Here is a 12566-nt window from a genome sequence, read left to right as displayed (position 1 = left end):
GGGGTACACGGGGAGGGGAGGGCACTTGGGACAGGGAGAGAGGAAGCATTTCAGGGCTTCAAGGCTCAGAAAGCCAAAACTATGCTGTGAGTTTCATCCCGCCTGTAAACTTCCACCATTCAGACTTCAATCCTTATTTTATTGTGTGGAGCAGGTAGCCCTGTGTGCTTCAGTGATTCCTTGTATAGGTCTATGTCGCCATATCTTTGAGTCCATCTGTTTGACACCGTCACATACTTTATTCAACAAGTATTTATCTAGCATTGACTACGGGAGGGGTACCATGATCTCTGTCCTCAGCAGCTTGGAGTCTAAGCTGAAGACAGATACTAAGCAAGCACATAGCAAAAATGATAGGAGGCACGGCCATGAGGAGAGCTGGGGGGTGGGCAAAGGCCCTGGGGTGGGAACAAAGGTTGGTGCAAATGGGAAACAGAGAGGAAGGTCGATGGAATGTGGAGGCAGAAATGGGGGAAGAGATGCGGTGAGAGTGGTGGGCGGGGGCCAGTTCATACAAGGCCTTAAGTATATGAGAAGGAGTTGAATTCTATCCTAACACTTTGGGGGTGCCATTTGGAGGGCTGTAAGCAGGCATGGGACATGATCTGATGCCTCATTTTTGCTTAGGGGCAGGTAGCTCACTCTGGGGCTGCACCAGGCCAGTGGGTGGAAGGGCGATGGTGGCAGTGTGGGGGCAGCGTCCTATAATCTCTCAGCGTGGGCGGCACTGGGGACAGAAGACGGGGGTCCCAGTCCCAGCTCTGCTCCAAAGTCCCGAGGAGGTTTGGCAATTCCCTTTCTGATCTCGGCACCTCTAGACCTCAGTCTCCCCACATGTGAAATAAGAGCGGGACTAGTTAGAGCTCAGGGCCCACTATAGGGTCCCTCCCTCCGGGACAGGACTGATCAAAGCCCTGGGGCCTCTGCAGGGGTTGCGGGGGGCTGGGACGAGGTCGGCTGTAGGTTGAGGGTTAGTCTGGGGATGGGCTTCTCGCTCGCCTGCTGCATGGGCTTCCTCCTCCTGGACTGGTGTTGTCCAGCCTGGGGGGAGCTGGCACTGTTGAATCTAGGGGTCTGTCCGGGGAACCTCCCCAGGCCTTCGAGAATGACCCCTGGCGGTGCCCACCCAAGTCCCTCTGCCAGGCTGGGGGCAGCCTCTGAGGACTCCTGCAGGCATGACCGCAGCAGAGGAGATGTGGGGGTCCAGGCTGAGGGGAACGTGGGGTGGACTGTGGACGTGGGGGCTGAGTGTGGATCATGAACACACAGATGTAAACGCAGCCGTGCGTGAGAGTGCGCGTGCCCCTGCGCATGGCCTGGTGTGTGTGACTCGGGGGGAGGGCTTGTAATTGCGTGTGTGTGGCTTTTCGTGCGTGGCCGTGGGCTGGTGTGACAGTTTGTGATCGTCTGTGTGGCTGAGTGCATGTCCGCCTATGTGTGTGACCACGATTGTGTGTCTGTGTGTGTCTGACTTGGTGTGTCGATGTGATGTGGCTGTGTCTTGGTGTGGCAGTGAGGAGGAGACTGTGTGTGTGTGTGACCGAAACAGGAGCGTACTTGGGGATATTGCCTGTGTGAGGTTGCGTGAGACTGAGGACAGGTGTGTGTGTGCACGCGCACTCGCGTGTGCACACGCTGGCTGGCTGTGCACGGCTGTGTCTGCTCTAAGTGACTCACAAATAGCCGGGTCTGGGGCATCTTGCTGCTTGACCTCTTGAAGACAGAGTGTCCTGCCAGCCGCATCCACGAGGGGCGGGCTCAGGATAGCGGCTTCCTCCCGGCACCAGGGGACACAAGTGACTGAGGCCAGAGACCGAGTTCAGGGGCGCAAGGGGCTGGGAGAGGGACTGGCTCAGCAGCCCAGGTAAGCGCCGTGCCCCCTCCCTGGCTCCAGGAGGATTTGGGCAAACTCCCTGCCACCCCTTCACAGCCTTTCCCTGGTGTCTGTCTGCGGGGCGAGAGGGAGCAGCAGATCCATCAGGGAGGGAGCCCTCCAGGCCCCCCAGACCTGGGGAACAAGGTCAAAGTCTGCCTGGAGTGAGGCACTTGGGGGCAGCCGGGCTGAGCACCAGATCCCTTGGGAACCGACTTCCAACATGCAAATACAGTTACGATTTAGAGTCAACTCTGTCCCTCTGGGATTGGGGAGAGCCCTGGAGGTGTGCCTAGGGAGTGTGTGCATCGGGCAGCAAGATGGGCCCAGGGGTGGGGTGTGCTTGTGTGTTAACTCCCCGACATCCTTGGCTCTGCCTGCAGAGGAAGGAACTGGGCTCCGCTGACCGTCTCGGTGTCCATCAGATCCACTTCGTGCACCTGACATTTCCAAACTGCCGAGGGCCTGGGGCTTCCCCTGAGCACAGTGGGGGCCGGCAGGGGGTTCCATTAACAACACGGGCTCCCTCCACTCCCAGGCACCTCTCACCCAGTTCCCAGGAAGTGAGTGTGGAATTTGTTTCCAAATATAGACCGTGGTGGCCCAGCCGCCTGCGGACAGCCCCTCTGGCCTCCCGGGTGAACGCAGAGCTGCAGCTGCCTTCCAGGGGGCCCAGGCCTGCAGGCCTCCACTTGGAGCTGTGGGTAAAAATAATAATCATAAAAGTGGTCAATAAAAATGGAGGGGAGCTGAGAGCTGGGTTATGAGCCCAGGACACCACTTGACCTGTGGTGATGTTTGCCTGGTGGCTGCCCTGCGGGGGCTATGCACACAGAGCCTTACACACCCACACCCACACAGGCTGGCAGCACTCACACTCAGGCGTGTGCACCGCTGACTCAGGTGTTTTCACGTAAGGAGGTATGCAGAAAAAATAGATCTATAAAAGACAGACACGATGACACATACGCACACACACACACAATGGCAGAGAGACCCACAAATGACACACGGCCATGCAGAGAGACTCAAGGATAATGTCAGACTCAGTCAGACAGAAGGAGACACACGGCCCATGCCTCCAGGCGGAGAGCAGTTCCTCCAGCTTTGTTACAAGAGGTGCAGCCTGGGAAAGAGGTTGGGGACGTAGCAGGACCCATCCTGCCTGCACTCTGATTCAGGCATTCAGGGGTCAAGCCCTCCCTCCTGCGTCCTGGGGACTCACCAAGATGCACCGGGAGCCAGCACATGGGGCCCTCAGGGAAGCTGATGGTGGTGAGCTGGCGTTTGAGAGGTCTGGGAGGAACCCCAGAACCACCCAGCTTGGCGTGGTCTGCCAGCAACTGTAGGGAGAGGGGTGTGGCAGATCGGGGGTCTGGAGAGGTGGCAGCCTCCCAGAGAGTGCATTTCTCATGGGGGCAAGAAGAATCATTCCCTTGAAGGCCAAGGGACTGGCAGGTCCCCGGTGGAGGGAACTGAAGAGTGGCTGCTAGAAAGGGGGGACCCCTTGGGCCTCTTTGGGGTGCTCCTCTCGGGCTTTGGATCTCGGAGTCCCCACCTTCTAGAGAAGTCCTTCTCTTCCTTACTAGTGGCAGCCAGGGCTGCACCAGGGGCTGGCCTGGGAAGGGCAGGGGCAAAAGGGGGCAAGAAAAAGGGTCTAGAAGCGGGAAAGCAAATGGTTACGCCTGGGGAGGCCTCAGGAGTCACATCAGGCCTCTGGGTCTGGGATCTGAAGCTCACAAAAGGCTTGGGACCTTCCCGAGACCCGCCACTGGGACCTGGAGACCTCGGGGTCCATGCACACCCTGAAGTGCAGTGGGTCTGGGCCAGAGATAGAAGGGTCACCCTGAGAGCAGGGCATCTGGGAGGGGAACACCGGGGACCGCAGATTTCGGCCTCTGTGCCTCCAAGGGGGGGTGCCCTCAGCAGGCTGAGCCCGCAGCCACCTGTGGGAAGTGGCTGGGGTTCCCTTTCAGGCTGTCCCTAAAGGTGCAGAGCCCAAGGAATAGCAAGGAGCTGGGTGCATTTCAGCAGAGGCTGTGTGACCCAGGCAAGTCTTCACCCTCTCTGAGCCTGATTATTTGTTTTTAAAAAATGGAGCCAGGGGCATCTCCTCCCGCCTCCCCTGTATGCCACCCACCCCCTTGCCTCCTGCCAGGGGACAGTGTGTGCTGGGGTTGAGGCTGTGATGACTGTGGGCCAAGGTTTGGGAACAGAACAGGGCTGAGAACAGAAGGCTGAGGTTTAGAGAGGGGAATGTCAGCCCCTCTGCACCCTCTCTCCCATCCTGCCAAGCTCTCCTGAATCTGGGTCTGCATGCTCACCCATGCCCTCTCCTGCTTCCTCGGTGGGAGCGAGAGGAGGGGATGGACAAACGATAGAGAGATCTGAGCCCTTAACCCAACTGCTAAGCTTCCAGCAACTGTCTCCATTTGACTGAATGCACTTTTAGATGCTTAAAATGTGCCCATTTGCACTCACCCAGTTTAACAGGCCTCCTCCCATCCCCCTTCCCTTCCCGGCTTGGTCGAGAAGCCTCACCCGGGTACAAGAGTTACTGCTGGCTTCTGGAGTCAGACTGCCTGGGTTCAAGTCCCACCAGAGGGTGACTGTGGCCAGAGCCCCAGGAGCCATCCCCTCCTGTAGCTATTGAGCTAACTGAGTGAGGGAAACCGTGTTCCAGCAGCTCCTAGCCTGCCGTAGACGTTAGCTATTATCACACCTCCATGCGAGCAGATTTTTGAGCCTGGAATATCCACATTTCTCTCTTCATGGCTGTAGAGACTCAAGTAGGATGCTTCTGAAAATATTAATGGAAAATGCTGGGAGGCGGGACGATGGGGGCTGCCTCCGCTGGCTGCCTGGGGCTCAGACTGGAAAGGAGTGGATGGGGACAATGCAAGCCAGTTGGGAGCTTTTGGGGACATTAGATGCCCCAGTGGAAGCTGTCTTTCCTGACCAGCTAGGAGATGGATGGTGTCTCCTGCAGAGAGTGAAACAAGAGGGGAGGAGGATCCCAGAGGAGGAGTCACCCCAAACCCCAAACCCGCAGCCATGGGTCTCCGACCTGCACACAGGCCTGCACCCCTTCTCTCTGAGGCCCTCCCTCTGGCTCCCTCGAGGGCCTCTAAGCTGGTCAGCGCCCTGGCTCTTTCTCGGAGCTTGCTGCCCCCAGAATGGAAACAAAGAAGTCGGCCTGTATTGTGCACTGCCCACCCCCAGAAAAAAAGAGGGGTATTTCGCTTTGCAGGTTCAAGAAGAAAGCAACGGAACCCCAACATCCAATTTTAATGTTGGTTATAGTACACCCACAATGGAAAATGTTTTCTCTAAAAGGCGTAAAATGTATCCTTTCTCTCTGTAAGGCCTTCCAGACGTGAAAGCCACAATTTCACGTTCCTGACTTTTCTCGTTCCATTTAGAAGTTAGTCCAGGCAGGCAAAAGGGTTGCTTGGATCCAGGCAGGGAGCCTCGCCAGCAGACTGGGGTGAATAGTATGTGTGAAGACACCCAGCAGTCCTTGAGTCCCAGGTCCCTGGCTGGGATTTTGGGGTTCGGGCTTGGGTGGAAGCATTCCGTCCTATCGCCGCCTGAGCGCGCGCCTCTGAGGTCACGGCCGTCAGCTCCAAGCCGGGGCTTTTGCTCCAGACCTGAACCCACCCGGCAGAGATGACACTATTTTTCGATTTTCTCCTCCGTTTCAAGAAGGGGGTAGTTTGTCAGTCCCTGCCGCGTTGAACCCACGCAGGAGACTCGGGAAAGCCCAGAGCGAGGGGTGGATGTAGAGCCTTGCAGGCCTCGGAACTCTCCAGGAAAGCAGGACACTCCTGCGGACGTCCCACTGTTGCGAGCATCCCACGGGACTCCTGCGTTGCCATGGTGACCAGGAAAACAAGGGCCCCTGCGGACGGAAATGGTCCCCGGGGAAATTTTCTTTGCCACCAACCTGTCAGGGGCACCCCACGATAAGGCTCGGTCAGTTTCACCCCAGGGTTTTCCAGGTGCGATTGTGCACCGCAGCGGGGCGTCTGGGATCCCCTCTTCCGGACCCTTCCGTTGGGGCTGCCCCCAAAGGCCAGAAACCCAGCACCGGGTGGCCAGGGAGTCTGGGGGGGGGGCGGGGAGCGGACCTGCTGCGGAGCTCCAGGCCCCGGGCTGAAAGGGAAGAAAAATTAGAGGTCTTGACCAAGCAATCGTTTTGGTGACGGATCCTTCCAGTTTGGGGTCTGGCCGCCCTCGTCACCCGCACCCCCCCACACGTCCCTTCACCTCCTCAAGGTCATTACTAGAGTTTTCACTCACAGCTCCGGGCGGGGAGGCCGCTCTGTCCTCCACCCCCACTTCCCCTGCACCCGTGTAGGGCTCCTGCGGCCGGCTGGGGCCTGCAGCCATCCTGGCAAGTTTCTCCCCGAAAGAGAGAAGCAAGGGGTGAGGGGCAGTGGCCCTGCGGATTAAGCTGGCTGTCCCAGTGGTAGCAGAGCTGTTTAGGTTCTCTTGACCCAGGCAGGTTCGAAATCTTGGTCAGACCTTGGGAATTTCCAAAGTCGCTGGCCTGGCTCATTTGGGCTATAAAGTCGATGTTACCTGAATCATTGGATTGACCAGGAGGTATCAAGATGAAGTTTCTTAAAGGGGGAGGGGGAAGTACGGTCACCACTCCTATCCCCTTTGTTTGCTTTGCTGCAGACTGTCCGTCTGCGGACTCCCTGCAGCACAGACGGGAACCGTGTCCCTTGCCCCTTTGAGAAAGCGCTTTATGAAACATCAGATCAGGTTCTCTCCGGTGTGGACGTCTTGCTCTGTGAGGCCTAGGTTGGCTGGAAGGAGGCCCACGGGCAGCCAGAACTGGAGTCGCGGCTTCGTCTCTGGTTTTGAATCCGGCCCTTTGAGCAAGCTTAACACGTGTGGATTTAATTTCCCTTTCTTTCTCGCTTTCTTTTCTCCCCCCACCCTTGTGAGGGAACAAGAAAAATAGTCTGCCGTGTCGACAGCGCGACACCGTTCCCTTTGCCAAAGAAAATTTGTCTTTCCAGAGCCCCGGAGAGCAGTGGGTTCCCAAATTTCCACTGCACCCTCCAGTTGAGGGAGGGTTACCCACCCAGACAGGCTCCCCGCCCAATCTGGAGGTATTAGCCCGAGTCTCCCTGGTACTGGGTCAGAGCCCTGGAATTCAGTATATTTTCCCCCCACATCTTTTGGGGGCTGTGGGGACAGGCTGACTACACGGGAAGCCTTTCTGCGGGTTGGGGCGCTCAGGCTCATCCAGCCCACGGGGTAAAAGGTGGCTCCAGGTTTTCCGTTCAAGGCCCTCACCCTTCTCCTCCAGGGAGGACTCCCTGAATTGGAGGGGCAAGAACAGAGAAGCCCCTTCGCGGTCGAGCGCTGCTCCTTACCACCTTCTCTGCTCTTGGGGTGCTTGCAAATCTCTAGCCTCGAGATCTCAGCTGGGCCTCTAGAATGATGCTCCCACTTCCATTTCTCATTTTATGACCCTGATGGAGGGGGGAGGGAGCCTCAACTGCCAAACTTGGGGGAGCAGGGAGGGATATTTCCAAAGCACAAGGAAGAACACCGATGTGGACAAGAATAGTAACAATAAGAATTCTCCGTGAAAATAGTGGAGGAGAATATTGGATATTAAAATAATAGCAATCGCCAGTATTCTTCCCAGATGGTTCCGGTCCGAAGGGAAGAAACTAGGAATGGAACAAAACATTGGGAAGGGAGATACCACAGTTCTGGGGAAAAAAAAAATAACAGAGCCTGATTTAACTAGGCAGGAGGGGAAGTGACCCCCTGAGAAACCAGGGAATTTCTCTCCCTTAGTCTGACTCCCTCCTTTGCAAAAGGAGTTGGTCCAAGTTTCGTTTGGTTATATCTATTGTTATAATTCTTATTCACTTTCCCAGGCCCTTCTGCGCTCCTCCCTACTTCTTGCCTCCAAGAGAGACCCAAGTCAGGCAGGGACGCATTGGAAAAGATCCTCAAAGAGGGTGTCTTCTTAAGCCAGATCTTTTTTGGGAGGAAAGAAAGGTGGTTTGGGACTCGACTTTCCTAGAAACAGAGGCGGGAGTGAAACTCAACAGCGGTCTCCACTTGCCTTTGCCTGGTTTTGTTTTGGACTTTTTATGTGGGAACCTCACTCTTCCACCCATGGTGATATTAAAATCAGGGCTGGAATTTTGTAAAACGAGGAAAATGCGTTTCGGGGGCAAACCCCGCTGGGGCAGGTCGCGGAGCGCGGAGATCGTCCCGAAGAAGGAGCGGAGGCTGCATGTTGCCGCCTCGCTTTGGAACTAACTGCCCACTGACCGGGATAAAGAATGGAGGTGCTCAACACGGGTTGAGGTCTTTCATTTATTCGGCCCGTGCTCTGGCCCCCTCGGAGCGTCCGAACAGCAGGTCCGGGAAGCTGGGGCTGCGGAATCCTCTGCAAGCCGGTCCAGGGGGTGGCGGGGCCCGCGCCGGGGATGAGAGAGAAGGGAAGCAAACGGAAAGGAACTCGCCCCGCTCGCTCGGAGTTTCGCCTTCCCCTTTCCAGCGCCGGCGGGGCCCGGGGCTCGGTTTCCGGCCCACCTCGGCCCAGGGGTCGCACGGGAACCCATCTCGAGGCCTCGGGCAAAGGATTTCGGCTTGCGCTCCTGGCATCTGGGAGCAGACGCTGCACCCAACGGGCCTCGGATTGGGGAAAAGATAATTGAATAACTTGGGAAACGAAAGAGAATTGGGGGCACAGTCACCGCGACCTGGCCGGGCGGAGGGACGCGCGCGGGTCCTGCTTGCTGGAAGCGGCAGAGTCTGCGGCCCGGCTGCCCCGGGACGCTGGAAACCACTGCCCGTTCTCCCCGCGGGCCTGACCTTGGCTCCTGGGACTGCTCGGTCGGCTGCGTTCCTGACTTTTCGCGGCCGCTCCGGCCCCAGACGTCCCGGGCCTGCAGCCAGGCCCTGCTTCGGAAAGCCCTGGGGGTTAGGGGCGAGCGAAACCCGGGATGGAACCCCGAAGCCGGGGGCAAGGCCAGATTCCGACGTCCGCTTCCGTCTCGACCCCTTGGCGGGAAGCTTACCCTTGTGGAAGGCCCGGCGCTCGCTTGCTCACTCCCGGGCCGGCCTAGCTCTTCCCTCGGCGCAGCCGGGGGCGTCTACGCAGTACGTTTCGCAACAGCACCCAGCGTGTTTCCCAGCTGTGCGCAAAAGCTCGAGCGCATCCGCCACGGGGCGCTTAAAGTTATGCCCATTGGTGAGACCAAAAATAATGCTAATCCTTATTACAAAACCAAATAGAGCGTCTCACCCAGTGCAGGCCCGGTCCCTGTAATTTTTCTCTGCAGAAATTTCCCCCCCTCTTACCCCCCACGCCACGACTCACTCGCACCCCGCCCCCGCCGGGCCGAGCTGGGACGAGTTGCATCCCGGACCCAGCCAGAGGAGCTCTCACAGAATGGACTTTTTTCTCAGCAAGAACTTTGCGGACGACTCTCTTTCTTCCCCTCCACGCCTCGATCTCATTTCCCCTGCGCGATAACCCGGTAATTACTTCTACGCAGGTCTGCAAGCCGGCGCTGAGTTATCGCGTCCCACACAGAACCAGCTCTGAGCGGCGCCTCGATATTCGTTTGCCGAGAGCTCCTCCTCGGAAAAAAGGAATTTTTTTAAATAATAAAAGGGCTCCCGTGCCTCCTCCGAGGGACCTCGTTCCACCCCGGAACAATTTGATTTCTTCCCAATCGTGGGCCGATGTGGGCTCCCACCTCCCTTCGCCAAGAGCCCCCCTCCCCCTCCCCAAGAAAAATCGATCTTGGCTCTATTTGTGCCTGATGTTCGCCACCCCCATTTCCCCAGAGAGCGCTGGGTTTGTTTATTTCATTATTTATTCCCTTGGCCGAGGCGTCTGGGACTTGTGGCTGCGCAGACCCGGGACTGATAGGCGAAGACGGACAGAAATTAACCTCCCGCCGCTGCCCCCCAGCCGAGCGTGACAGCGCGCGGGCCGGTTGCGTGACTCGTGACGTCTCCAAGTCCTATAGGTGCAGCGGCTGGTGAGATAGTCGGTATCGCCTGGTTGCCTCTTTATTTTATTGGGGTATGCCTGGTAATAAATAGTAATATTTAATTTGTCGAAGACCACAAACCAGCCTCGAGCTGGGAGGTACATACTGCTCTTGACAGACGCTGGAAGAAGGCTTGGCCTAAAAGGGGTCTCTTTTGGGGGCCCTTTGCAAATTCTTCACTTGAACCCCCACTCCCCAGCAAGGCGCCACTGCTGGCTTCTGCACTGGAGAGAAGAGGTGGGATTTTTGGAGGTGAGTGTCCCCCTGGACAGCTATGGGGGGATAGGTTTCGCTCAGCACGTTGCCTGGCTTCCCTCCCCAACTCGGTCCTGCTGGATACCCGCTCCCAGAGATGCTGTTTTTCACCATGGAAATAAGAATGCACTCTCTTGCATTTCACCTTGGAGTGTCACCTGGCAAGAAGAGATTCCCGCTGGAGGTTTCAAAACCCCAGTTTCACTTGGGGGCCAGCGCAGCCTGTGCTCTGCAGACCAAGTGAATCTGGCCAGGCGGTTACTTGGGGGAGTTCAGATTTGCCCTCCCGGGAGGGACCTGCAAATTATTTATGGGAATCTATTTTATCCGCAAATCTCTGCGAATTTAAAGGGATTGGAGAAGTCTTTCTGGATTTCCCCTTCCTTTCGCCAGAGACGCAGAGATACAAGCTCATCCCGAAGCCATGTTTGTTTCTAGCTTTTAGCCCTGGGTCGCCTCCTTAGCAAGCCCGGCGTCCTCTGAGCGGACACTCTGGAAGGGTGAGGGTGTTTTCACACAAATAAACTGCGGTGGTGGAAGGTTGTTTGCAAACCAACCTGGAAGTTGGAGTGAGAACCGTAGCAGACACGGGGTTTGCTTTTTCCCCCTGGTCGCCCCACTTTCTGGGATGGACCGTCTGTTTTGTAATTCTGCAACGGATGTGTTACACCCAGCTGGCCGCTGATCTCCAGCACATTTCTCCTCTCTCCATCCCTCTCCCCAGACCTTGGCCTGCAGGCCCAAGTCTCTAATCAGAGCCCCAGAAAACAATAGGGTGAAGGGGTCCAGGAGACAAGGGTGGGAAACCAAAGGGAACCCTGACATTTACTCCAGGCACCAGTACTCGGTGCTCCAAACTGGGTCTGTTCAGGCTAAGACCTACTCACTGTGTTTACGCTTCTATTGACCTCTTCAACCCACAGAATAATACATTTCAGAGATGGGGAGGGCAGGGAGAGGGGCCCAGGGGAGATGAAAACCCCAGCCAGTCTCCCATGACTGTTTGATTATTTTAATAAAACTGGGTACCGCCTGGCCTACAGCTCTAGCCCGGGAGGTCTAGTGGCCCTGGGGGGTGGGAGCCCCTCGGCAGTTTCTGGGCATCTTTGATCTGGGCCCCCAATCCGAATGCATCTTCACCCTGCCTTCACCCTGGAGTCCTTGGGAGTTGGGGTGGTGAGTGGGGAGGGGGAGAGATGTCAGGGCGGCCATCGGCGGCCAGTCGGGCCAGGCGGGGTCACGCAGCTCTGTCTTGAGGTCAGCGTTGGAGGGAGAACGTGGGCCAGGCTTCAGAGGAGGCTCGAGGCGTGTGCGTGCAGCATAGTGCATTCAGACCCCGTTCTCTGCACAGCCGCGTCGCCGAGATTACTTCCCGGGCAGAAGCCGGCTGGGTTTGCGATGATTTGTGCAGGATTTTTTGCAGCCACTGAGCCGAGCTCAGAGCAACAGAGATGGATGGAGGTTGGGAAGGGGGTGGAGAGGAGGGGTGATCTCGAGGTCTGGGTTTGAGAGTAAGTGCTGTGATTTGAGTGTTCGGGAAATCTAATGGAAAAGGTGGTTGGGGGAGGGAGTGAGAAGAGAGAGGGAGGGAGAGAGGGAGGGAGGGAGAGAGGAAGGGAGAGAGGGAGGGAGGAGGGGGGGCGGGAAAGAGGCAGAGGCAGGCTGTGTGCAGTGGGAGCTAGTTGGATAGGCAATTTCAGTACTTTGTAAGCATCAAGGCAGCCCAACGTCACTGAGCTCAGCTGAGTCGGCTTGTATTTCTGCGAGAGAGAGAGAGAGAGAGAGAGAGAGAGAGAGAGACTGACTCTCTTTCCTCGGATTCCAGAACTTTAACCCTGAAAGCGGCACCCAGAAAGAACCCTGACCATTCCCACAGCTCCCTCCTGTCTCCCAGCTTCCCCTCCTGAGGGGTGCAAGTGAGGAGCAGAGCCCCCGAGGTTCTAACGTGGAGCGTGCTCCCAGACGCTGCCGCTTGCTTTCCTTGGAGCCGTTCTGGCGCCTGACAACTTGCAAGTCTTCAGGGAGAGCGAGCGATCGAGCGCAAAGCGGACGAGGTGTGTGCTGGAGGTGGGCAGTCGCTGCCGAGGCTCCAGCCGTGGGCGATCCTTTGTAGGCAGCGGTAGCGGCTAGTCTGGGCGAGCAGTCCCCGGCATAAGCCCCGGAGCCACCATGCCCGCGCCCCCGCCTCGCCGCCGGCTTCCCTGCTAGGAGCAAGAAGGGATGTGGTGAATGCACCGGCTTCGCCCAGCGAGGTAACCGCCCCCGCCGTTGGCCGGGGAGGCTCGGGGAGGGAGCCCCTCCGGGCCGAGTCGGCTCCGGGCGGCGCGGGCGGCGGGACTCGAGCCCTGCCCGGGATCCTGCAGAGCCCGGCTTGCACAGAGCTCCTGGCG

General features: G+C 57.6%; 1 protein-coding gene across 1 annotated transcript in view; it reads left to right on the top strand.

The window, feature by feature from the left end:
- Nucleotides 1–12406: 12406 nt before the first annotated feature.
- Nucleotides 12407–12566, top strand: part of TBX5 (T-box transcription factor 5) — a 44605-nt gene continuing 44445 nt past the window's right edge. The window contains exon 1 of the mRNA XM_002925494.4: nt 12407–12428. The gene's annotated coding sequence lies outside the window, so the exon portion shown is untranslated. The remainder of the gene's footprint in view (nt 12429–12566) is intronic.

The sequence above is a fragment of the Ailuropoda melanoleuca genome, chromosome 12 (assembly GCF_002007445.2).
Source record: "Ailuropoda melanoleuca isolate Jingjing chromosome 12, ASM200744v2, whole genome shotgun sequence".
NCBI lineage: Eukaryota > Metazoa > Chordata > Mammalia > Carnivora > Ursidae > Ailuropoda > Ailuropoda melanoleuca.
This window is presented reverse-complemented; position numbering and strand designations above follow the sequence as displayed.